General features: G+C 38.7%; 1 long non-coding RNA gene across 1 annotated transcript in view; it reads left to right on the plus strand.

Annotated features, from left to right (window-relative positions):
• The first annotated feature begins 641 nt into the window (after positions 1-641).
• Positions 642-24216, plus strand: part of LOC132855415 (uncharacterized) — an 82759-nt gene continuing 59184 nt past the window's right edge. The window contains exon 1 of the long non-coding RNA XR_009649321.1: positions 642-745. This is a non-coding gene — a long non-coding RNA (uncharacterized LOC132855415). The remainder of the gene's footprint in view (positions 746-24216) is intronic.

A 24216-nucleotide genomic window follows, 5' to 3' on the forward strand; every position in this document is an offset into this window, starting at 1 on the left:
ACCGCAATGTCTGGCTCAAAGGGAACATGTATTGTTATCCTCGGTTCCTTTTTGAGAGGTTTTAATAATGCAGGTTTATTGTGTTCGTTTCAAGTTGCATACAACATTCAAGTACGTGAAATTTTATCACACAGAGCGGCAATGAAACGTAACGTTATTGGTGCTGCGGTTTCACATTAAGACTATTCGTTTATGTTAGTCCTCATTTGGTAGACTTCCAGTCGAAGAATCACATATTCCGTGTGTACTCTTAGAGAGCAGGTAGAGGAACACCTGGAAAAATGGAGGTCTGCTCTGGAGAGAAGAGGAATGAAAGTCAGTCGTAGAAAAACAGAATACAGTGACGTTAAAGAAACAGTGAAGTTACAGGGGGCTGAGGTCAAGAAGGTGCAGGAGTTTAAGTATTTGGGGTCAACCCTCCAGTGTGACGAGGAGTGTGGAGAAGAGGCGAGTGCAGGTGGGTTGGTGTGGGTGGAGAAATGTGTCAGGAGTGTTGGGTGACAGAAGAGTGTCAGCAAGAATCAAAGGAAAGGTGTAGAAGACAGTAGTGAGAGCAGATCTGCTGTATGGGTTAGAGATGTAGCAGTGAGGAAAAGACACGAGGAGAAATGGAGGTAGCAGAGATGAGGATGTTGAGGTTTTCTCTAGGAGTGGCGAGGATGGACAGGATTAAGAACGAGCACATCAGAGGGACAGCTCAGGTTGGCTGTTTTGGGGACAAAGTCAGAGAGACTAGATTGAGATGGTTTGGACATGTACAGAGGAGGGAGATGGTTATATTGGTAGAAGGATGTTGGTGATGGAGCTGCAGGTAAGAGGTCAAGAGGAAGGCCAAAGAGGAGATATATGGATGTGTTAAATGAGGACATGAAGTTAATTGGTGCAAGAGTAGAGGACAGAGTTAGGTGGAAACAGATGATTTGCTGTGGCGACCCCTAACGGGAAAAGACGAAAGTAGAAGAAGACTCTATCCAGGCGTATAGCAGAGAGATGAGCAGTTCAAGGTTATGGGTCTTTACTCAAGGACTTAAATCCTGGATTTAAATTTGAATTCAAAAGCACAATAAGCAAGAGTGCTCATTTAAACAATGACACACATGAAAATCCCTAAGAGCATTATGAATGTAGATGGAATAGATCATATTAGATAGAAGAAGCTTTAAGACAGACGGCTAAGAGGATGGAACCATATGCCAGAAAACTGACCAAGTGCTTTATATAGTATATAGTATAGTAAAGCTTAATCAAATCATTAATTTGTGTCTTTCTTCTCAAAAGTTCCTCTAATTATTCTGAAAAAAAAAAAATAAAAATAAAAATAGAATACAATTTCGACCCAGTGATCTTCGACCCAGTCGATGGCCATCATATTTCTTTTTTGAGCCTGTTTTTTTAGACAAATTAGTGATAATTGAACATAAAGAGGAGCACATTGAAGGGCATTTTCTAATGAGCAAGAAAACAGGATAATTTTCTTGAGAACCCAAGACTTTTGTACTTTGGGAACAATTTTAATGATTTGATGATCACGATCTCAACGATAGAATGAATGGAAAATAAATGTATAATATAGTCATGGGCTTAGCAAAAAAAAAAGATAAACATAGATAAATATACAGATAGATAGATAGATAGATAGATAGATAGATAGATAGATAGATAGATAGATAGATAGATAGATAGATAGATCTACTGTAATTGTTTTAACTAAGGGATGCTGAATGTCACTTCAACCAGCATCAGATCCCTCTACAGCAAATAAATAAGTAAACACACCTTAGGTGATATTATATACAGTATTATATAATGGTAACACAACCAGAAAGGGGTGAAGGTTAGGGGTGGGGTCTTGGGAGAAGTTTATGTTAGCGGCACTTCCACACATGCTTTGTGTTGCATCATACCACCCCTGCATGTAAAAAGCACAGTCTGTCATGTGTTAACTACAGAATACCAACAATGACATATTGTCGTTAGCTCAGCGAAACTCTCAGCCTATACAGACTTTTTGTTCTAGTTCCAGTTCCACTATCCTGCTCATTTCCTTTTTTTTTTACTACAATATCCTGTTTGCTTATGGCCTGAATCCCGGCCTGCTTTTGAATTGTTCGCTAATCAAATCCATTACATTTCATAATAAATTAAATATCGGTTTTGTCTCTCTTATCACTAACCCTTTGTAACCCTTTATTTCCACCTCCAGTCTCAAATAAACTCCAGTTAAAAGAAACGTCTGACCCGAGATCAACTGAGACATTTCTTCAAAGTAACAGACGTAATTGGATGGATGGGGCTTGCTGGGTAATTTCCAGAAAGGTTAGTCTTTTAATGGTGCAGCTTCAGGCCACTCTGACCTTCGAATGTTGGGGTTGAAGAGGTTTTTAGTGGGTGACCTGGTGAAAGGCAACGCTTTCCCGGAGCAAATGCAGTTCTGGGACAAAACGGCCTGTTTGAAAGTAAAAATATAGAAGAGGAGGAGGAGGGATGGAGAACAAGATTTACACACATGTCTTCTCTTGTTGGATTGAACGATTATTGTAATGTGGATTATGGTGTCGTGTGCGTTTTTTTAGACCTGCCCGTACAATTTGACAGATTAATCTGCGCTCGACATGAAATTCTGGAAAAAAAAATATGCTAAGCTAAGGATATCAGGCCTCATTTATCAAATGAGATCCAGACATACAGTATGCGTAGGTTTGGAAAAATGTTTTGCATGTTATGAAAGCACTGGAGTGGAAGTTTACATGTATGGAGACTCACTAATGAGCTGTTGATGAAAGTTTCTTGTTAAGGACTTGAAAGAAAGCAGTCCAGAACCAAGATTACACTCACTATTCCAAATGTAAGGACACCCTGAAAATGACGAGGTGTTTGTCTAAGGCCGCGTTCACACTGCAAGTCTTAATGCTCAATTCGGATATTTTGCTCAGATCTGATTTTTTTGTTTGGCTGTTCACATTACCTTTTAAAATGTGGTCTATATCAGATACCAGTGTGAACTGTTTGCTGTTTCTGACCCGCATGCACAAACGAACAATAACAATGACGTCACACGCAGCACGCCGTTGCGCTAAAGTTGGCGAGGTTATGGAGGAAGAAAGCATTTTCGCTTTTCTTTCTAAATGTTTGTGTAACGGCAGCATAGAGATGCAGTGTTTGAAAATTTTCGGATGTCGAGGGAAACTTTTGATTATTTGATCCATTCTGTAGGCGTAGTCACGTTTGTGTGCGTACTCGCCGGCGCATAATTGTGACGAATGTCGATGTAGATTGACGTAAAAGTCGCATCAAATCCGCCTTGGTTGTTCACACTGCGGCCATGTTGGAAAAAATCCGATTTGGGTCTGATTCAGGACCACATATGGAAGTGGTCTGAATCTGATTTGAAAAAATCAGATCTGGGCTAGATTTGAGTGTTCACACTACTCCTGAAGAAGTCTGACCTGGTCACTTGACCCCAAAAAAAATCAGATTTGGGCCACTTTTACCTGCAGTGTGAATGTGGCCTATGAGTGTGTCTAATGGTTGGTGGCACGCTGCAATGCTCGAACTGCATTGTTGGAAGATTCGGTGCGTTGTATGGACCTATGTATGGAAGTGCAAAGAAAACCAGCAGCACTGATATATATATATATATATATATATATATATATATATAAATATATATATATATATATGCAGTTAGCCATATATTGCTTTGTCTGTTTAATCTCTTCTGAGTTGATGTTTCATTGCAAAGCCTTGCCAATTGTATCATGAATTTGACCCATGAGATTGCGATTGCTGTGGATGTGGCCACCTGGAGACCATCACACTGTCTTTGAGTTACTGTTGCGTCGGTCAGCTTTATGCTTGGGTCTTAATCGTCGAACATTTGAAGACTTGGCCGGGAATTAATTAGATTTGGTCTGTTGTGAACTCGAAAATTTTGTTGACCTCTTAGTTCTCAGGAGCTCCTGGTTGCTTAATTCCACTCAACTAAACACTGTTGTGAAAGGACATTATTTACATTACCATTATTTCCTGTTCAGTGTCACCCAAATGAGTCTAAGGTTCCCTTCTGAGTCTGGTCCCTCTTAAACTTTATACTTTCACATTTTTATTCAGTTTTTATGCTTATGTAAAGTCGCTTTGAAAAAAAGTCCATTTTAAAAATTGAAAAATTGAATTAGTTCTTGTTTTAAATGTTTCCTAGCTTTTGTTTCTTCCTGGGTTCTGACTCATGTTTGTTTTTATGCTGTTGAGTATCGAGCATAGATTTATCCCAGTTTATCATTAATCAATCCAGTGAACCACTAACTATGATTCTTAAATTTCCTAGAATTAATATCTTATTTTTTCTTATTTGTGTTTTATTTAGATGATGGTTTGTGTAGTAGTAATTATTTACACCCAATTTGCTTCATTTTCAGAGCAACATATCCATATCCACATCCATCTTTTAGATCTATGCCGATAAATCGCACATTAAACCCAGCATGCATTGGTTTACATTTAACACCCACTCAATACCATATCCTACATATCCTCACACCTGCATAACCCTCATAAAAAGTGACCTTTACAAAACATACAGCCTAAAATGGAAGGTCAGTGTGTCACCTTCTAGCGTTAAAGTCTTAGCTTGGTGTTGCTCAGTAAACAGAGCTAAAGCAAGGCTGAGTGGTATTCGAAGCATATACACGGCACACGTCATCCCATTATTTGCCTCTCAGCAAGGCACAGGCTCTTCACTCTTCACTTCCCATAATTCATTACACCAGCGAGGAACTTTCAAAGAGCTCTGGCAGCCATTACGCCTCCGAGTCCCCTAACAAAGCTCTGATTTGTGAAATAAGAGTGATATCAATTTAGAAAGAGAGTTTCCTTTCTGTGTGGAATTAAGTGATCGAGCGAGCAGTGTGGCCAGACTGAAGTTTTTAATTGGGGCTGAAGAGATGGGTTTAATGTTCAAAGAGAAGAAGTTGCTCTGACTCTGGTTCCTGAAAGTTCTGGACGTGAAGCTGAGACATGCTAACTTTAGAATTTTAGGATGTTGCTTTAAATGACAACCGTTAATATTAACTGCACACCTTATAACATATTATTCCAAAATTCATTACATTCCACCACAGCAGGAAGTTATTATGCTTATAATTTTGCTTTTTTCCAGTAAACTATGGGCTAGAAATACTCACTCTCTCTCTCACTCATTTTCTACCACTTATCTGAACTACCTCGGGTCACGGGGAGCATGTGCCTATCTCAGGCGTCATCTGGCATCAAGGCAGGTTACACCCTGGACGGAGTGCCAACCCATCGCAGGGCACACACACACACACTCTCATTCAATCACACACTACAGACAATTTTCCAGAGATGCCAATCAACCTACCATGCATGTCTTTGGACCGGGGGAGGAAACCGGAGTACCCGGAGGAAACCCCCAAGGCACGGGGAGAACATGCAAACTCCACACACACAAGGCGGAGGCGGGAATCGAACCCCCAACCCTGGAGGTGTGAAGCGAACGTGCTAACCACTAAGCCACCGTGTCCCCATGGCTAGAAATACTATAAATCTGAATTTTTTTATTCGTTATTACCTTATTAATACTGTATACTGGGGAAGTCGTGGCCTAATGGTTAAAGAGTTTGACTCCTAACCCTAAGGTTGTGGGTTCGAGTCTCGGGCCGGCAATACCACGACTGAGGTGCCTTTGAGCAAGGCACCGACTCCCCCCCAACTGCTCCCCGGGTGCCGCAGCAAAAATGGCTGCCCACTGCTCTGGGTGTGTGTTCACAGTGTGTGTGTGCACTTTGGATTTGTTAAATCCAGAGAATGAATTCTGAGTATGGGTCACCGTACTTAGCCGTATGTCACGTCATTACTGTGTTTTTGTCCATTTACTGAATCATTGTTGCTTTTCAGCTGTCGCTAAATGAGACTGCTCATTCAGTTTCTCGCTGAGGTATCTTTTATTCACCATCCTCGCAAACGTCTCAACAGTTATGCTAAAAAATGTATGTATTGCTTGTTTTTGTAGCTAGCTATAATAGATAAATTTGTGTTTCAAGAAATAAAATTGACTAGTTAGCGTAGAACTCTTAATAAGTCAACACAAATAATCTAGTGTCACAATGCAGGACAAAGGCGAGTGAGGATCCAAATGCAGCTGAAACGTTTTAATAAACCGAGACAAGAAACATATAACAGACAGACAGGCAAAACTAGGCAACACACAGAGCTAACAGGAAACAGGAACACAAAACATATAGACAACGACTAGCAACAGGGAAGTGAGCAAACAGAGTATATATAACTGACAGGAACCAATGACAAAGCAGAGACAATCAGAGACAAAGACAACACACCTGAAGGAGAGATGGAGTTCAATTTATGTCCGTGGTAACCAATGAGTGGGCGGAGCAAACAATTAACAACAGGGAAAGACAGCAGACAGAAACAGGGCAGAAACACAGACAGACTTATTACACCTAGCTCCTCTTGCTAGGTTATTTGCTAGCTGTGTGCTTGATTAATGAAGTTATCTAGTAAACCGCAGGTTAGTTGCAAAAAAAAAAGATTGCGCTAGTTTAGAATTTATCAACTAAGTTAATAAATGTCCATGTATAAAGAAATAAATGCTGTGTGTGGCATGCTGTGTCTTATGATTCGTCCTGAAATGAATGCCTTTAAAAAGTGTTTTTTAAATGATTGCAAAACATTTTTAGTGAAAGCGATCTGTGTGGCTAGATATAAGTTGGATTTGTGTTTCTAGAAGTCGTAGCTTGTTTTGCTAGGTTATTTGCTAGCTGTGCATTTAATTAAAAAAGTTATGTAGTGTATAACTATGTTATGTAGTTTAGAACTCTTCAGCTAAGCTAATTGAAAGAAACGTATGTCGTGCCACAAGATATACCTTTAAAAAATATATCAATTGAGGCAACTGATTTCAAAGCAGAGTGTTTTTCATTCTGAAACATTTGCTCTGAGGCACTCCAGACAGTTTAGCCTTGATAAGATAATTAGTAAATTCATTTAGACTCTCGAGCACATTGCCATCAGATGCTCAAACTAAATGCAGTAGTTTCGAATGTATATCATGTTGTTTCCAGTCCATTTTCAGTAAATATTGTTGACTGAATACTTGTTGACATTTGTCTTCTGGTGCTGCACTTTCCCTGTCACCGCATGTGTTAGGCTAATGACAACGAATAAACATGCAAATGATTTACACACTGCATGACTCCCAAAAGCCAATATAAGCGACTGTATCCGAACGCAGCGCCCCACGAGTAGCATGCCTTTTGTTTGTTATGCAAACCGGCACGCTCGGGGGACTTTATGTTTATTCTCTATTTGTGCTTTTGCAGATCTTCACCTGGATCACTATCAGGTTTTTATGTGCAAATGTTTCCAAGCATATCAATGTCGTGCTGTGTCAGTCTCAAAAACAATCCCAATCACACACTCCTACGCACTCTTACACAAGCTTACACACTTTTACACACTCACACAGCTGCCAGAAGCTTGCCAGGTTTTCAGCTTATCAGGAGAATAGGCTCTGGTCATGAATACTAATAGATCAGTCCAGCTAAATTCTCGCATTCTACCCAGTTTTCAGGAAAAAAAAAAAGTTTCAGAGACTTCAACTAGCATAAGTGTTAGAGCATTTGGAATTCAGGCAGCGCCTGTGGCGGATCGCCAAACACTTGAAAAAACACGTCTTCAGCCCATGCAGCGTGAAGCTGCGATGGAGGATGAGTCCCAGCGGTGCTCTGAACTTCATGACTGATCTGCCTTTCTCATACTGACCATCGTTTCTGAACTCCAGCTCCAAATGAGAAAAGAAGACAGGCATGATGTGTAGCTTAACACGCTATCACGTCTCTGGTCTTTCGATTCAGAAGTGGGCTCATGTTTACAGTCTGTAAACACTTGTTCGTTCCACAATTGGATCACGAACAAAAGGTGTTTCAGCAAACACTGGCTACGTTGTGTCTTGCTGTTCTGTGTGAACTCAGCATACCTGTGTTACAGTACTGTTATCTTGATACGAGTGTGTGGGTGATGAATACAGCTATAAAAATGTTAACACCTGCAATAGCAGAAATAGAAAACAGAAAACTCCACAGAGCTGCTGTTCTACTAAAATAATCAACAATAGGCCAAAATAAAATAGGAGTGGAGGTTTTAACATCTAAGTGTTGGTTATATATTACTTTGATAATAACATGATTATTGTATCATGTTCCTTTTTAAATCTTTCATACACAGCAGTTTACCAACAATAACAAATTAATGTGTTAGAAAAAAAAGTTATATATGAGAATGGTCAGGATCTGTTAGGTCTATCAGGATCAATTCATAAAGTCTTTATGTTTCTGCTTTGATTTTAACCTTTTTTATTTACACACACACACACACGCAAAAACACACAGGTTTTCCTAATAAAATGGCAATTATACACTCACCATCCATTTTGTTAGGAACACCTGTATTTCTACGTACATGTAGGTCTTTAATCAGCTGGACATATGACACTAGTGCAACTAGTGCACTGAATCATACAGATAGATAAGATAAGAAAAGAAGCCTTTATTATTGCCACACATGGAACTCTTTTATTCACATACCCCAACTGAGGAGGTTGGGGTCAGAGTGCAGGGGCAGCTATGATACAGCACCCCTGGAGCAGGGAGGGCTGAGGGTCTTGCTCAAGGGCCCAGCAGTGGCAGCTTGGCTGTGCCTTGAACCCCGATCCTCCGATCAACAACCCAGAGCCTTATCCAGTTGAGCCACCACTGCCAAAGATACCACAGATACCACCACAGATACCACCACAGATACCACCACAGATACCACCACAGATACAGGTCAAGAGCTTCTGTTAATCATCATTCTTCATCGAGCATCACAATTAGCAAAACATCTGAGCTCAGTGGTAACTTTAATCATGGCATGGATGTTGGTACCAGATGGGCTGGTTTGAGTATTTCACAAACAGCTGAGCTCCTGGGATTTTCACTGACAAAAGTCTTTCGAGTTTGTACAAAAAAGGTGTGAAAAACCAAAACCAAAACAAAGAACATGCTGTTTTTGGAAGTTCTACAGGCTAAATGAGAGAGATCATAGGAGAATGATCTGTGCTGACAGGAAGTGTATAGTCTATAGAATAGAGTAAGTTAAATAATCACCCTTTACAACCATGTTGAGTGGAAAAGCATCTTTGAATGCAAATACAACCAACCTTGAGGTGGATGAGCTACAATGGCAGAAGATCACATAAGATTCCATGTTCACATCAGTTTCCTTATTCCTGTCAGCCAAGAACAGAAATCTGAGGCTATCATGGGGTCAGATTCAACCAAACTGGACAGTTAAAATCTAGAAAAAGAAACTAGATTTTTTTTACTTTCTAATCGTGGTCTCAGCCTCCTGTTCTTGATTGACAGGAGTGGAAGCTGATGTTCTTGTAGCCATTAAGGTTTGACCTGTTGTGTGTTCTGAGATGCTTACCACAGCCTTCCTGTCATATCAGACCAATCTGGTCATCCTGATCTATAATGCATTTCCGCCCACAGAACATCCCAAGAGTGAACCACCATCACGGACATGGCTTATTTTACCCCGAATTCTGATATTTGATGTGAACATAAACAGCTCTTGACCTCTATGTGCCTGATTTGATGCATTGTGCTGCTCCTACATTGACCGGTGTACAGGTATTGCTTATAAAGTAGACGGTGACATTTATTTTCCCAGCTAATAAAAGACTTCATGTCATCCGTTAATTTGCGCTGTCTTAAATGTTAAGTTTTATAGACTAACTTATCAACATAATTGTATTTTATTACATTCCGGGTGCTGTACTGTATGTTCTCTAGGCCATGACTCAAGGTTAAAGTGAAAAGTCACCTTCATGTCAAGGTATTTATATCTTTAAATATAAAATAGTACAGGCTGGATTATATATAACCCTGCAATGTGTCTCTGGTTAATGCATTTGTGCTTACTTTGCCATTGACTGGGCTGCAGTTCTAAGCTGATTGTCTCAATTCCCACCAGGACTTTTTGGACAGAAAACAGAAATAAACACGTCTAACCGGCTGAGACAGAGTGGAGTCAAACGTAGAGAGGAATGGGATTGTGATGGCACGCCGCATGCTCCATGTGTCCATCACCTTCAGCTAAAGCCTTCGTGCTGAGTTTATCCTCTCCCTACAGGACACGGCTGATCCCGGTGGGTTAAAGCTCCACAGGCAGAAATGTTAGATCTAAAGATTGAGGTTAGGGAGCTGGATAGGATAGGAGGAGAGGATAGTGTGTGTTAGCAGATAGCGCTGGTATCATTAGAAAATTTAACACGTTATTTGAAATAGGTTTATCTTCTTGTACCACAGGTTTTCTGTGAAGAAATCTTGAAATTTTTTTTTGTGAACTATTTAACATTTATGGAAGGAGTCACCGGTGTCAGCGCTTTGGAATAGGAATAGGTCAAGAGGTACGATACATTAGATAAATTAAAAAAATATATATATGTTAGTGTTGAGCAAGCGACCTAGGTACTGTAGGCCGGGGTGCCCTTGGCTTCTAGGAGGGAAGGGGTTCAGTGCTGGTGATTTCAGTATTGTTGGCAGTATGTGTTAGGATGTGGAGTGAGACAAGTGCAGTAGGAAGGTGGGAGCTGGAGGTGGTACATTATTGGCGTCACCAGTCTCAACTTAACTGGCCCAATAAACCAGGGTCTCATTTTCTTGCATGAAGGTTTAATCTTGAGATTCCGCATAGATATCCAGACCATTTGACCGACTTGAAGTGCAGGTTGAGGGCGTCTCCTACAATTGGCCTGAAGGCACTGAACATGAGCACTTTCCCATATTGTTTGGCTATGGCTGATAACCCAGAACACACTGGAACAGTGTGATGCCCATGGAGAGCATGAGTAAGTTCTGCGGGTAGAAAGTCACTTCACCACTGTTGTTCCTGTTGTTGGTCCTCAGGTACCAGGTGAGCTCTTAATTCAGTCTTTTAGCTTGCCCGTTGAACGCCCGGTGATAAGTGGAGGTTAGGTTGGTATTTAGCCCCAGGAAAGAGAACTGGGGGACTCTTTCCAAGACTTTATCTTCGCGGAGGCCGTACATGTTGAACAAGTCTGTGGTGGTTTCCATTGCGGTGACCAAGATTTTGAGAGGTATCAGATGGAATACTTTTGAAAAATGATCTATGAACTGTGGTGTAAACATTGGAACTAGGAAGATGAATGACAAAGTCTATGGCAAGGTGGGACCATCAACGTTGGTGTGTAGGAATTGGCTCTAGCCTGGCCGGCAGTTGGCATGTGGCTTTGACTTCCATGAACGTGGTCCTTTGAATTGCAGGATGCCTTTGAATTGCTTTGAGCTGCAGGAGGTGTGAACCCATTGAATAACTCTGGTGCGCCGGGGAACAGGCATGTATTGTTTGGCCCGAAGGCATTCCCACTGGCTGCTTGTTGATGGCATTTCAGGCTGAGATGTTACTCTAGCATTATACTAAATAAGCTAAAACACACAATGTCTAAAATCCCCTGACAAAGTTAGCATGCTAAGCTGTATGTGAAAGGTAAACAATTTAAAGTAATTGTGATGTAATATTATAGAGAATATGGTTAGCATTAAAATGAGTTAACTAGTAAAAGCAGAAAATTGCTAGCTAATAACTTACTCTAGCTCTCTTTTTACAACGTTTCCACGTAGGTAGGAATGAATACATATATTTTTTATTATTAACGTTATTATGGTCCAATACACAAGCATGTTTAAGGCAATAAAATTAGCGACTGGAATTGAATCCCATATAAACCCACACAGTTGATATTAAATTATATTTTAGATTCCACAGAAAGCTACATTACAAGGAAAGATTACAAGATGCAATGAGATTTGGCGAAATTATGAGATGACTTAACCTTAATATCTGTGCAAATGCAAAGCTGAATAAAAGTGGCATCGTGTACATCTATCTTTGTCAAAAATTAAGAAATATCGATTTTTTTTTTGCTATTCCTGGAGTGTTGTCCACTCTGAGTTGTGTACTGTATCTGCGCTCGTATTCACCAATCTGTTCACCCCCTCGAGGAATGCGAGAATCTCTACGGTGATCCTTTCTCACTGCTTTGATTTATGGTCGTGTGTTGTCTTGCTTCACAGCATGCTTACAAAAATCTCTGCTATAATTGAAGTAAATGATAAAGCTGTCATCTCCTCTGCTCTGGAATTACACTCCCGTGCCCCGGGACAGGAAAGTAATAAAATTAATTCCCTTGATTCAATTTACACCCAAACATAAAGCGCAAAGCACATGCACACACAAACACACACCATACATCAGTGTGTAATGGTAAGTGCAAAGCGTCCATGTTCATCCTTGTACGTTTGAACCGCTTATTTGTTCATACAGTTGTAAGCTTTTTTTCCTTCGAAACAGCAGCGGAAAACATTTCTCAATTATTATTTTTTTCCATTGCGTCCCTGACCGTAGGTTACAACGCAATATCTGAAATGGAAGCATGTTAGACCTTCAAGGACGAAGGGCTACTACACTACAACTATAACTACAACTCTACAACTGCTTTGAAGGATTTTTAACTAAAAAAATTATATTTATCTAAAAATATGATTTATTTAGGGGGGCACTGTGGCTTAGTGGTTAGCACGTTTGCCTCACACCTCCAGGGTTGGGGGTTCGATTCCCGCCTCCGCCTTGTGTGTGTGGAGTTTGCATGTTCTCCCCGTGCCTCGGGGGTTTCCTCCGGGTACTCCGGTTTCCTCCCCCGGTCCAAAGACATGCATGGTAGGTTGATTGGCATCTCTGGAAAAATTGTCCGTTGTGTGTAATTGTGTGAGTGAATGAGAGTGTGTGTGCCCTGCGATGGGTTGGCACTCCGTCCAGGGTGTATCCTGCCTTGATGCCCGATGACGCCTGAGACAGGCACAGGCTCCCCGTGACCCGAGAAGTTTGGATAAGCGGTAGAGAATGAATGAATGAATTATTTATTTATAAAATTTTGCCTTGCCTTTAATATGCCATGCTGAATTTTTTGTGTTATTTCAAAGAACCGAATAAGTAACTTCACACGTTTACATAACGTAACTTCCGATGTTAACATACAGCACACAAGACAAAATAATAACAGAACTGACCAGTTGGAACGATTACATCCGCTTGATTCTTAATACTGTCCTGTTTCCTGGATGATCGACCAGGTTTTTATATTTTGCGATTGTTGTTCACAATTCCTTTGTTTGTTCTAAGCAGTTAAACAGTTCACAGATCTTTACAAAAATCCTCTAGGTGCTAAACATTCTTGGTTTTTCCAGCATCTTCTGCTTTTTGGACTACTTTTAACCAGCAGCTATAGTTCACAGTAAAGAGCTATTACAAAAATTATAAAAGTTCACTGATACTCAAGATAATTCAGAGGTGGATACTTCAGGAAAACGTAAATATTTTCATAGCTTCCGAAAGGAGGTACTAAACGAATTGATAACATCTTTAACCAAAATGATAACAATTTACCGTAAACATAGGATTCCATCAGCAGACATCATCGTTGCACAACTAAAAACAATCTCAACTACAGTCATTCAGATTTCAGATATTCAGCAATGCCACGGTTATTTTTGTTAAGAATTTTTCGGAATGCTGAAGTCTGTTCTTTTCTTCAGAACCCACTAGAACCATGATTCATGTCTGTAGGTAATAAACTGCTTGTGCAGCTGGTTGTCATGACACAATACATTCATGAAGACTAATTGCAGACAATTAGATAATGGCAGCTTGATGGACCTGGGATTCAGACTCACAACCTTACAATCAGTAATCCAACAACTTAAGCTACCTTTAAGCTATCACATCCCTGAAAGACAGTGTGATTGTTGACAGTGTGGTCCAGGGGCGGTTCTAGAGGCAGGGCCACAGGGGCCCTGGCTCCTGCTGAAATCTGATTGGCCCCTGATTGGCCCCCGTTCTATCAATCGTCGACGAGAACAGCAACCGGAGAATTTTTCACAACGATCACAGATTCAATTCCACCCCCAAACAATTGGCGGCACTCGAGCGTTTGAAAAAGGAATGACTGCCGAAATGTATTTGCACGGTACTGAATAAATTATTTTGTGTGCTTGAATGTACCCTGTACTTGGCCCCTGAATGTAACATGCGGCCACTTAATGGCCCCTGTTACAGAAAAATCCTAGGACCGCCATTGGATTGTTCTGTTAATAATTTAACACAAATAATAATCTTCTTTATGGTGTTTTTGTCACTGGTTGATCTTCTACAATTATTAACTATCCAATTTAACACTAGTAGAAACTGATATTGTTTCACATGCGTATTGAGATGCATTTCTGTTCATCACGGTTGTAGAGAGTGATTGTTCTGTAGTACTGTAAGCACAAAGCACATAAGAACATAAGAAATTTATTACAAAAAAAAAATCATTTATGTATTTATTTGAATTTATCCCCAACGAACAAGCCTGATGTGACGGAAGAGGAAGAAACCTTGAGAGGAACCAGACTCAAAAGGACACCTCATTCTCATCTGAGTGACAATGGAGGGTGTGATTATAACCTGTTATAAACACCAGAGAGTGTTATTATAAATAATGTCTTTCTACAGTCAGATACAGTCTGATGATTGTGTTTGTCTGATGATTGTGTTTGATGTGAACTTTACCCCGAAGCTTTCGACTTGCGTTTGCCAGCCATATGCTGCCATATAATTGGCTGATTCAATAATTCCATTAGATATTTAATGTATTTTATTCATCCATCCATCCATATTATCTTGCACTTAACCTACACAGGCTTACAGGGAACCTGAAGCTTATTCCAGGGGACTCGAGACACAAGGCAGGGGACACATGGACAGGGTGTTAACTCATAACACACTCACACATTCATTCACACAGTACAGATAATTTAGATATACCACTCAGCCTACAGTGCATGTCTTTGGACTGCGGAGGAAACCCCTAAAGCACGGGGAGAACATGCAAACTCTACACACAGGGTGATGGCAGGAATCGAACCCCTAAGCCTGGGGCCACCATAATAAAAGTCCTCCCATAATAAAAGAATGTATAAAAGAAAAAAAAAAAAAAAGCATACGATTGCTGAATAAAATGCTTCAGAAAAACCTACTAATAGCAGCTTGCGTCAATAATGGTTCATTACTAATTCTTTATTCATTATTAAATCTTCCTTTTGGAGATATATTCCATAAAATAAAAAAAACCTCCCTTTTCTAGTCTTCTCTTCTCTTTATATCTGTATTTCTTTCTATATTGTCTATTCATCTGTTCATTAGGAGTAATATATTTGCATTGGATTACATTCTTATGATAATGTAGAATAACTTAACAGGATTAAGGATTTAGTCTACTTCTCCAGGGTTAAAAAAAAACACACTTTCTTTTTTATTCTGGGCCTCTTACATCTATGGTTTGATAAAGAAACGCGTGGTGAAATTCAGCATCAGCACCAGTTATACAGTATATATATAAAAGCTTGAGCTATTTCTGTCCTTCGCTCATCCTTCTGCTAAAGTGCTAATGCATTTGAGTGTGTGTGTGTGTGTGTGTGTGTGTGTGTGTGTGCAGATGGTAATGTCAGGAGTTAACAGGTAAACACTGGTATTTTTAGACACACACACAGAAAAGTGCAACAAAAAAAAAATGACTATGAGTACAACATAGCTTTTTTTAATTTTTTTCCAAGGTTTTATTTAACAGTGATTTTTCTCTACAGCTGTATTCTTATTGTCTTTGTTGTTGGTACATCATTATCATATTTTGAAGCTAAACTCATTAAATGAGGTAATCTTGTGACTCAGACAGTTACTCAGAGAATAAAATTGTGTTCATTAGATGAAACTTTTAAGAATTTGGCACACCGAATGGCAAAAGTAGGTTAAGTGTACACACTTACAATTAAACTTACACAGTCACACAGATGTTTATAAAAAAAGAAACATCCACGAACTTTCCAGACATACGGCGGAAAACGAACATAAGGAATGACTCATTTACTTCATGACAGAAATAAGCTTAAAAAGATGTTTGGATTATGTATGATTTTTTATTTAACATGCATATTACTGTGTATTTATAACATTAATTCATTCATTCATTTTCTACCGCTTTATCCGAACTACCTCAGGTCACGGGGGTAGATCTCAGGGGTCATCGGGCATCAAGGCAGGATACACCCTGGACGGAGTGCCAACCCATCGCAGGGCACACACACACACACACACACACACACTACAGACAATTTTCCAGAGATGCCAATCAACCTACCATGCATTTGGACCGGGGGAGGAAACCGGAGTACCCGGAGGAAACCCCCGAGGCACGGGGAGAACATGCAAACTCCACACACACAAGGTGGAGGCGGGAATCAAACCCCCAACCCTGGAGGTGTGAGGCAAACGTGCTAACCACTAAGCCACCGTGCCCCCGTATTTATAACAATGAGATGGAAAAAATCTATATAAAAATACACACCCTCAAGTGTCACAAATGAGGATAAGGTTCACTTTTGAGTCTGGTTTCTCTCAAGGTTTCTTCCTCTTCCATCCAGGAGTTTTTCCTCACCACAGTCACCTCAGGCTTGTTCACTGGGGAATTTATATTAATCTTTATATAATAAACTATATGTCTTACAGTATGTTTTGTAAAGCTGCTTTCAGACAACGTCCATTGTTAAACGCACTACACAAGTAAAATGAAATAGAATTGAATTGCACTTAACAGAAAAACTGTATGGATGCAGGACTTAACGATACATTAACACCCCAAGGTATAAATAGACAAATGACTTAAAAATAAATACAGAACAGGAGAACAAAATAAGTCAACAAACCAATGACCAGATTAGGGGCAGAGACAGGGTTAGTAGGGTAAGTGACGCAGACTCAACAGAAAAACTTTAGATAGATAGATAGATAGATAGATGGATAGATAGATAGATAGATAGATAGATAGATAGATAGATAGATAGATAGATAGATAGATAGATAGATAGATGGATGGTTATGGCACATCCATCATATTATCTTAGATAGATAGATAGATAGATAGATAGATAGATAGATAGATAGATAGATAGATAGATAGATAGATGGTTATGGCACATCCATCATATTATCTTAGATAGATAGATGATATATAGATAGATAGATAGATAGATAGATAGATAGATAGATGGATAGATGGATGGATGGTTATGGCACATCCATCATATTATCTTAGATAGATAGATAGATAGATAGATAGATAGATAGATAGATAGATAGATAGATACAGTAGATAGATAGATAGATAGATACAGTAGATAGATAGATAGATAGATAGATAGATAGATAGATAGATAGATAGATAGATGGATAGATGGATGGATGGTTATGGCACATCCATCATATTATCTTAGATAGATAGATAGATAGATAGATAGATAGATAGATAGATAGATAGATAGATAGATAGATAGATACTTTATTGATCCCAGAGGAAATTCAAGATAATATACAAATCCTTTAGGACAATAAAACATATAGCCAATAGACAAAACTGTATAGATGAAAGATTTCACAATGACATGTTTTAACATCTGGAGATAAATAGACAAATTACTTAGAAATAAACACAGAGCAGGTGAACACAAAAGGTCGACTAACCAATAACAGGACTGGGGGCAGAGACATTAGAACAAAAGGCAAAAAAAGACAACAGTTATCAGGAATCGCTTTCTACAAGTCACATTAGTGCTGTTATATCAGAATCTCGACATCTCAGCAATTCTTCTCATGGCTCTCACCGAACGATAGAATAATTACAATGAACTCCGAAAAGATTTACACCGTACACAAGTTATGGCATATAACAACAGAGCCACGTCTTCAGGCCAGGGAAGCATCTGCCATTTGTCCAAGGCTGAATTCTTTGTGCTTTGTGATTAGGAAATGATCAATGTGCTGTGATGAATCACCCATGATGCACTGGGAATCCCCAAGCTCGTAAATGTGCCAAGGCTGTCGCAAGCATTCATCAAAGCATTTTCCTTGTGTGTGCCTGTATGTGTGTGTGTGTATAAACTCTGTGCTATCAAGATTTTACCCTCACCCCCACTATCACCCAGTCAGAAAAAAAATGAAATAAAATACACATAATTCTTTGTCACTTGATAGAAATATGAGCTATAATTGCAAAAGAGCAGAGATCAATGCGAACACAAGAACCACTGAAAGAAACCTCATTTTAAAACTTTTTTGGTTTGTCTTTTTTTTTTTCTGGCCAAAAGCTAAAAAGCTGTTACGATTTTATTACTTCATTACAGTTCAGTCGAATTCAAATAACAAGACACAGGAGTACTACATCCAGTACAGAAGCTTTCTTAGGCTGTCTCAGATCTCCATGAGTCCTGGGGTAAATTATTGTAATTCATTTCGAATACATTTTTTATTTGATCATTCAGAGCAATTCGTGCAGTCGTGCCATGAAAAATGTGTAAAATACAACTTAAAAAAAAAAAAAAAAAAAGGCTGAATAAAAAATCTATTTTTTAGTTGAAATATTAATAAACTAATTTAATTTAATAAAAAAAAAATTAATACTAAATTAATAAATAATTAATAAATAAATTAAATAAAAAAATAATAAAAAACCTGTTTTTTTAGTTGAAATATTGTTTTTGTTTTAATTAAGAATTTGATTGCCTACAATACCCACAATGCCATTCAGCTTCCTCCTTATGTGGCTCAGTGGGATTTAACCCTTTTAATATCAAGCAAACCTGGCAACCCTAAATCATTTTATCTATAATAAGTCTGTTGGGGTGTTGTTACGAACCTCCTTTTACTGTACTTCCTTCTATTTTATATTATTATGGGATGTCCTGGCCTTCAATCCATAAGCACTTCATGAAGCCACAATGGCAGTTAACTACCTTCTGAAGTAGTGCATAGGGATTGGGCAGAGGGGCCTTTTTCATGAGCCCCAAAGTGGCAGCTTGGTGATGATGGGGCTTGAACCTTGACCATCTGATCCAGGATCAGCTTTCCATCCAACTATTTCCATCCTTAACCATACAGTATCTATCCATTTTCAGTACACAGACTCGCTGGGATACTGGAGTCTATCCAATGAGACCAAAGTGCCAATCCATCACACACTCACACAGTACGGATCATTTTAAGATTCCAGTTAGCTTATAATGCATGTCTTTGGACTGGGGTAGGAAACTGGAGTACCATGAAGAAACCCCCAAAGTACAATACAGGGACAAAAATAAACTACACACACATGGCGGAAGCAGGATTTTAACCGTCAAGTAAAGTAAGATTTTGTCAAGTAAACCTGGCAACCATACAACAACTAATCTAAAATAAATCTGTTGGTGTTGTACAGTATAATAAGAGTGATAGTTTTGTAGTTTTATTTCTTCTAATATTATTATGGGATGTCATCAATCCACGGGCAGCAGAATAAGCCACGTTGTGGATTACACCTCAATAGCTCATGCAGAAGAAGTCAGACAACTACAATGTGGAATATTTACATAACAATAAATACAGAATGTTGAAGGTCAGACTGGAGAGTCGCAGTGAGAGCGATCCAGCACCTTAGTGGAAAACAAGAAGGAGTCAGATTCGGATATTACTGCACAAATCCAAAGAGCATCAGATGTAGTTCACTGACAAGCTAACGTGCAGAGATAAAGCCCAGGCTTGCAGGAGGTTTCCTCTGACCGCTCTGATCTCCTTGCCATATTTAGTAAGCGTAGTGTACGCTGCAGTATCCGCCTGCTAATAATACTGCAATATTGATAAACCATAATTCATGCATGCAGCTATTAACTGCTTTTAAAGCACACATCCCCGACGGAGGGCTGTTTTTTTAAAAGCATTATCTCCAGTACTTTCAAGCTAAATAATCAGACTCTTCCTATTATAGTGCAGATCAGCTTTAAAGGCTCAGGACTTATGTAAGATTTATTTTTTTAGTTACATCATTTAGCAGACACACTTATCCAGAGCTACTTACATTTTTTTTATCTTGTTTTATACAACAGAGCAATTGAGGGTAAAGGGCCCTGCTCAGGGGCCCAGCAGTGGCAACCTGGTGGAGGTGGGAATCGAACTCACAACCTTCCGATTGGTAATCCAGCACCTTAACCACTAGGCTACCACATCCCATACACATCCCATTAGTATCCAAGCTGGAATAACCGTATTCTTTTAAGAAACTGGAGGAGAGGTTTTTTATGGTTATAAAATGGACAAGCCATTCATGAGCCAAAGAGCAAATTGGATATAAATAAAAGTTCAAATGCTTTCTTTCTTTCTCTCTCTCTCTCTTCCTCTCTCTCACTCTCTTTCGCTATTCTCTCTCTCTCATCTCATGCTACTCCTGAGATGAGATCCCAGTGATCTTGACCCCTTCTGCTCTCTTGACCTGCCTGATCCATCCTGCTTCTTGTCAGAGTTGCTGCATCTAAGGATGGAGCCACATGAACAGCCTGGAGATACATGAGATTGCACTGGATTGCACCACTTATTGTAGAAACCATGAAGATTTCTTTGGACCACAATTGATTCTTAAACTTCAACAAGAAAGACTTCATGTTTAAAGTATATTCCGTCTCCTGCTTGGGGAATTTATATCCTGAATTTATATATTTCTGTAAAGTTGCTTTGTTACAATGTTCATTATTATAAGCGCTATACAAATAAAATTGTACTGAATTGAAAATGGGGGGCACGGTGGCTTAGTGGTTAGCACGCCACCACCTTGTGTGTGTGGAGTTTGCATGTTCTCCCCGTGCCTCGGGGGTTTCCTGCGGGTACTCCGGTTTCCTCCCCCGGTCCAAAGACATGCATGGTAGGTTGATTGGCATCTCTGGAAAATTGTAATTGCGTGAGTGAATGAGAGTGTGTGTGTGTGCCCTGAGATGGGTTGGCACTCCGTCCAGGGTGTATCCTGCCTTGATGCCCGATGACGCCTGAGATAGGCACTTGTGAATTATTGAAGATGCTCCAGTTTTTTGTTTTTTTTTTTGTATTGTTTTGTTTTTATTAGATATTTATTATTAATTATTATCTTAGATTTTTTTTAGATCGATGTTACTGTGATTTATTTATTTATTTATTTATTTAACATTTTTTAGAACCCCCATACAGCAAATTATTTGTCTTTCTCTACATTTTGGATGATTTTGGATAACTTTAAGTTAAAAATTTTGAAACATGAAATTTGAAAGAAAATTCACTACCTATTTGGTACAAAAGCAGACATTGCTCTGAATGTTCTTGATGAGTTTGAAGCTTGATTTTCGACATGCTCAGATTTTGGTCGAACAAAGTTTTATTGCTAATTTCTATGCAGCTAAAGCTGAATCTACAGCTAGTGTAGTAGGAAGGAAATCATTTGAGATGTATCTACTGTAGCTACAAAAGATTTAGCTTCACCATAAATGCCACCAATAAAAAAAATCACATGAAAATAAATAAATGTTGAAAAAATATGTAGAAACAAATAATTAAAAATCACACTTGAATAGTCATCTTTAAATAAAAAAATGAATATGATTCATCTGTAAAAATGTAAAAAAAAAAAAAAAACAACGTCAATTTCACATTTCACGTAAATATCATTATGTTTGGAATTGAGCTCTGTCTTTCGTTCCTCTATCGCATTGCTGTATTTTAGCGACGTGGAGAAAATTCATTCACCATTAAAACATTGTGTTAATCACAGGCCAGTCAGTCTAGAGCCATCTTTAATGGATCCTTTGAGAAAACAGTAATCCCCAAAGTCTTACACACCATCAACAGCCTAATCAACCTTATTATTGTCATTATTATGATTATTATTATTGTTGTGTTCTACGTCTAAAGCTTAGAGTGCAATTTATTTACTGGTTTATTGACGAGACACGAAAATGTCCAATTATGACTACGGCATCTATAAGGATTGCCGGCGCTCATGAATATCAGCATTCATCACAGTTTAGAGTTTAGTCTGAGAGACAACGTCTTGTATTTTTAATCAAACTGACAGATTTACGGTTGCAAATGAACTGTTTATGTTTAAGGTTAAAATTTTGGCAGAATTTGGAGATCATTGGAATTTCATCTGCTTTATTTCAACCAAATAAATTCAGCAATCCAAAAACCTCGGTTGTAGTTCCTGACGCAGTATTTTCTGAATGCCAGAGTCACTGAATATTGTCAAGATGATCAGTTCAGATAAATTGAGTTTTTGCTGCCAGTTTCTACAAATTAATTTATTTGATTAATCCAAAAGAAAAAAAAAATGGCAATAATAATGTAAATAACAAATTAAACAAATCACGTGGAAAAACTCAAGTTTAAATAAATCGGTTGTCTTAATAATTGGTGAAAATCGATTAATCCTGTGTTCAAAATGTTTTATGTGAAAATAAAAAATCACAATAACAAAAATAACAATCCAGGGCAAAATGTCAAAAAATAAATAAAAAAAACAAACAAACAAACAAACAAAAAAAACTAAAATATTTGATCATACATAAATACTAAAAATAATCACTACAAAATAAATTTAAAATGTGAATAAATAATTATTAACTTGAAGTGAATATAAATCATCTGTAAAAATCACATTAAGAAAAAAAATTAAAATATGTAAATCTATGTTTCTTCGTTGAATCAACATTCCAAGTAGAATCCAAAAGCAGGACAAAAGCTCGAATGGAAAGATAAAGAAACAAAGCAAAGGTGGTTCACTGAATTAGATTTAATTTGATTCAAAAATGTATGTTGTTTTTTAAAATATATTACTTAATGAATTCATAAACATTCTATAACATTTAACGGATAACTCTGTTCCAGATAAATGCACTGATTTAGATTACCTTTTCATTTTATTTTTTTAACAAGCTCTAATCAGATCATGTGCATTTATTCATTCATTCATTCATTCATTCATTTTTTATACCGCTTATCCGAACTATTCTCAGGTCACGGGCAGCTTGTGCCTATCTCAGGCGTCATCGGGCATCAAGGCAGGATACACCCTGGATGGAGTGCCAACCCATCGCAGGGCACACACACACACTCTCATTCACTCACGCAATCACACACTACGGACAATTTTCCAGAGATGCCAATCAACCTACCATGCATGTCTTTGGACCGGGGAGGAAACCGGAGTACCCGGAGGAAACCCCCGAGGCACGAGGAGAACATGCAAACTCCACACACACAAGGTGGAGGTGGGAATCGAACCCCCTAACCACTAAACCACCGTGCCCCCTATCATGTACATTTAAATCCCTGGAATTAAATCGATGTGAAACACAGCCACCCGAGCTCAAGATCAAACCCCAGACCCTGGAGCTGCAACACTTCCCACTGCACAGCTGTGCAACAAATGATTTGATCATAATCATTTTATACCGGTCATTTCTTCCTGTCAGAACCGAAATCCTAACGTTGTCTTCTCATGATATTTGGTAATATGATCAGATCATGTTCCACATCAATGGACCACACTTCCTCTACATAATTTGATTGTTATTTCAACTGCAATAAGCAATGATATCATGGTTTAAAGAGTGACTAAATATTTTAAGGTAAAACACTAAAATACTGGCAAAAGCACATATTCCTTTGTTATATGTAAAGTGGTGTACTTAACTCAATGCTGCCCCCAAACACCCACATGGACTAATAAGAACCATTACTGCAAATCTGCTCTTAGAAATCTAAAGTAGACACAATATTTATTTGATGCTATGCGACACTTTTATTTTGCCTTCATGTATATCACATGCTTTGTTGTCGGAAAGAACACGAAACACGGACGACGCCATGTTCAACAATACGTATTTCTTTTTTTATTTGCTATTAGCATGTGTAGCAGTAATAGCATTTACCTAGATTATAGATTTGTGGTCAAATACAAGCTAATTTCTTGATGTAAAAATATACAGAATGGTTGCTGATATACAGTATGGAAATGAATAGGATACAAAGGCACGCACTAAGAATTCACTGCAATTTGGAACACTCACTCACTCATTTTCTACCGCTTATCCGAACTACCTCGGGTCACGGGAAGCCTGTGCCTATCTCAGGCATCGGGAATCAAGGCAGGATACACCCTGGACAGAGTGCCAACCCATCACAGGGCACACACAC

This window comes from Tachysurus vachellii, chromosome 12 (assembly GCF_030014155.1).
Source record: "Tachysurus vachellii isolate PV-2020 chromosome 12, HZAU_Pvac_v1, whole genome shotgun sequence".
Taxonomy (NCBI): Eukaryota; Metazoa; Chordata; class Actinopteri; order Siluriformes; family Bagridae; genus Tachysurus; species Tachysurus vachellii.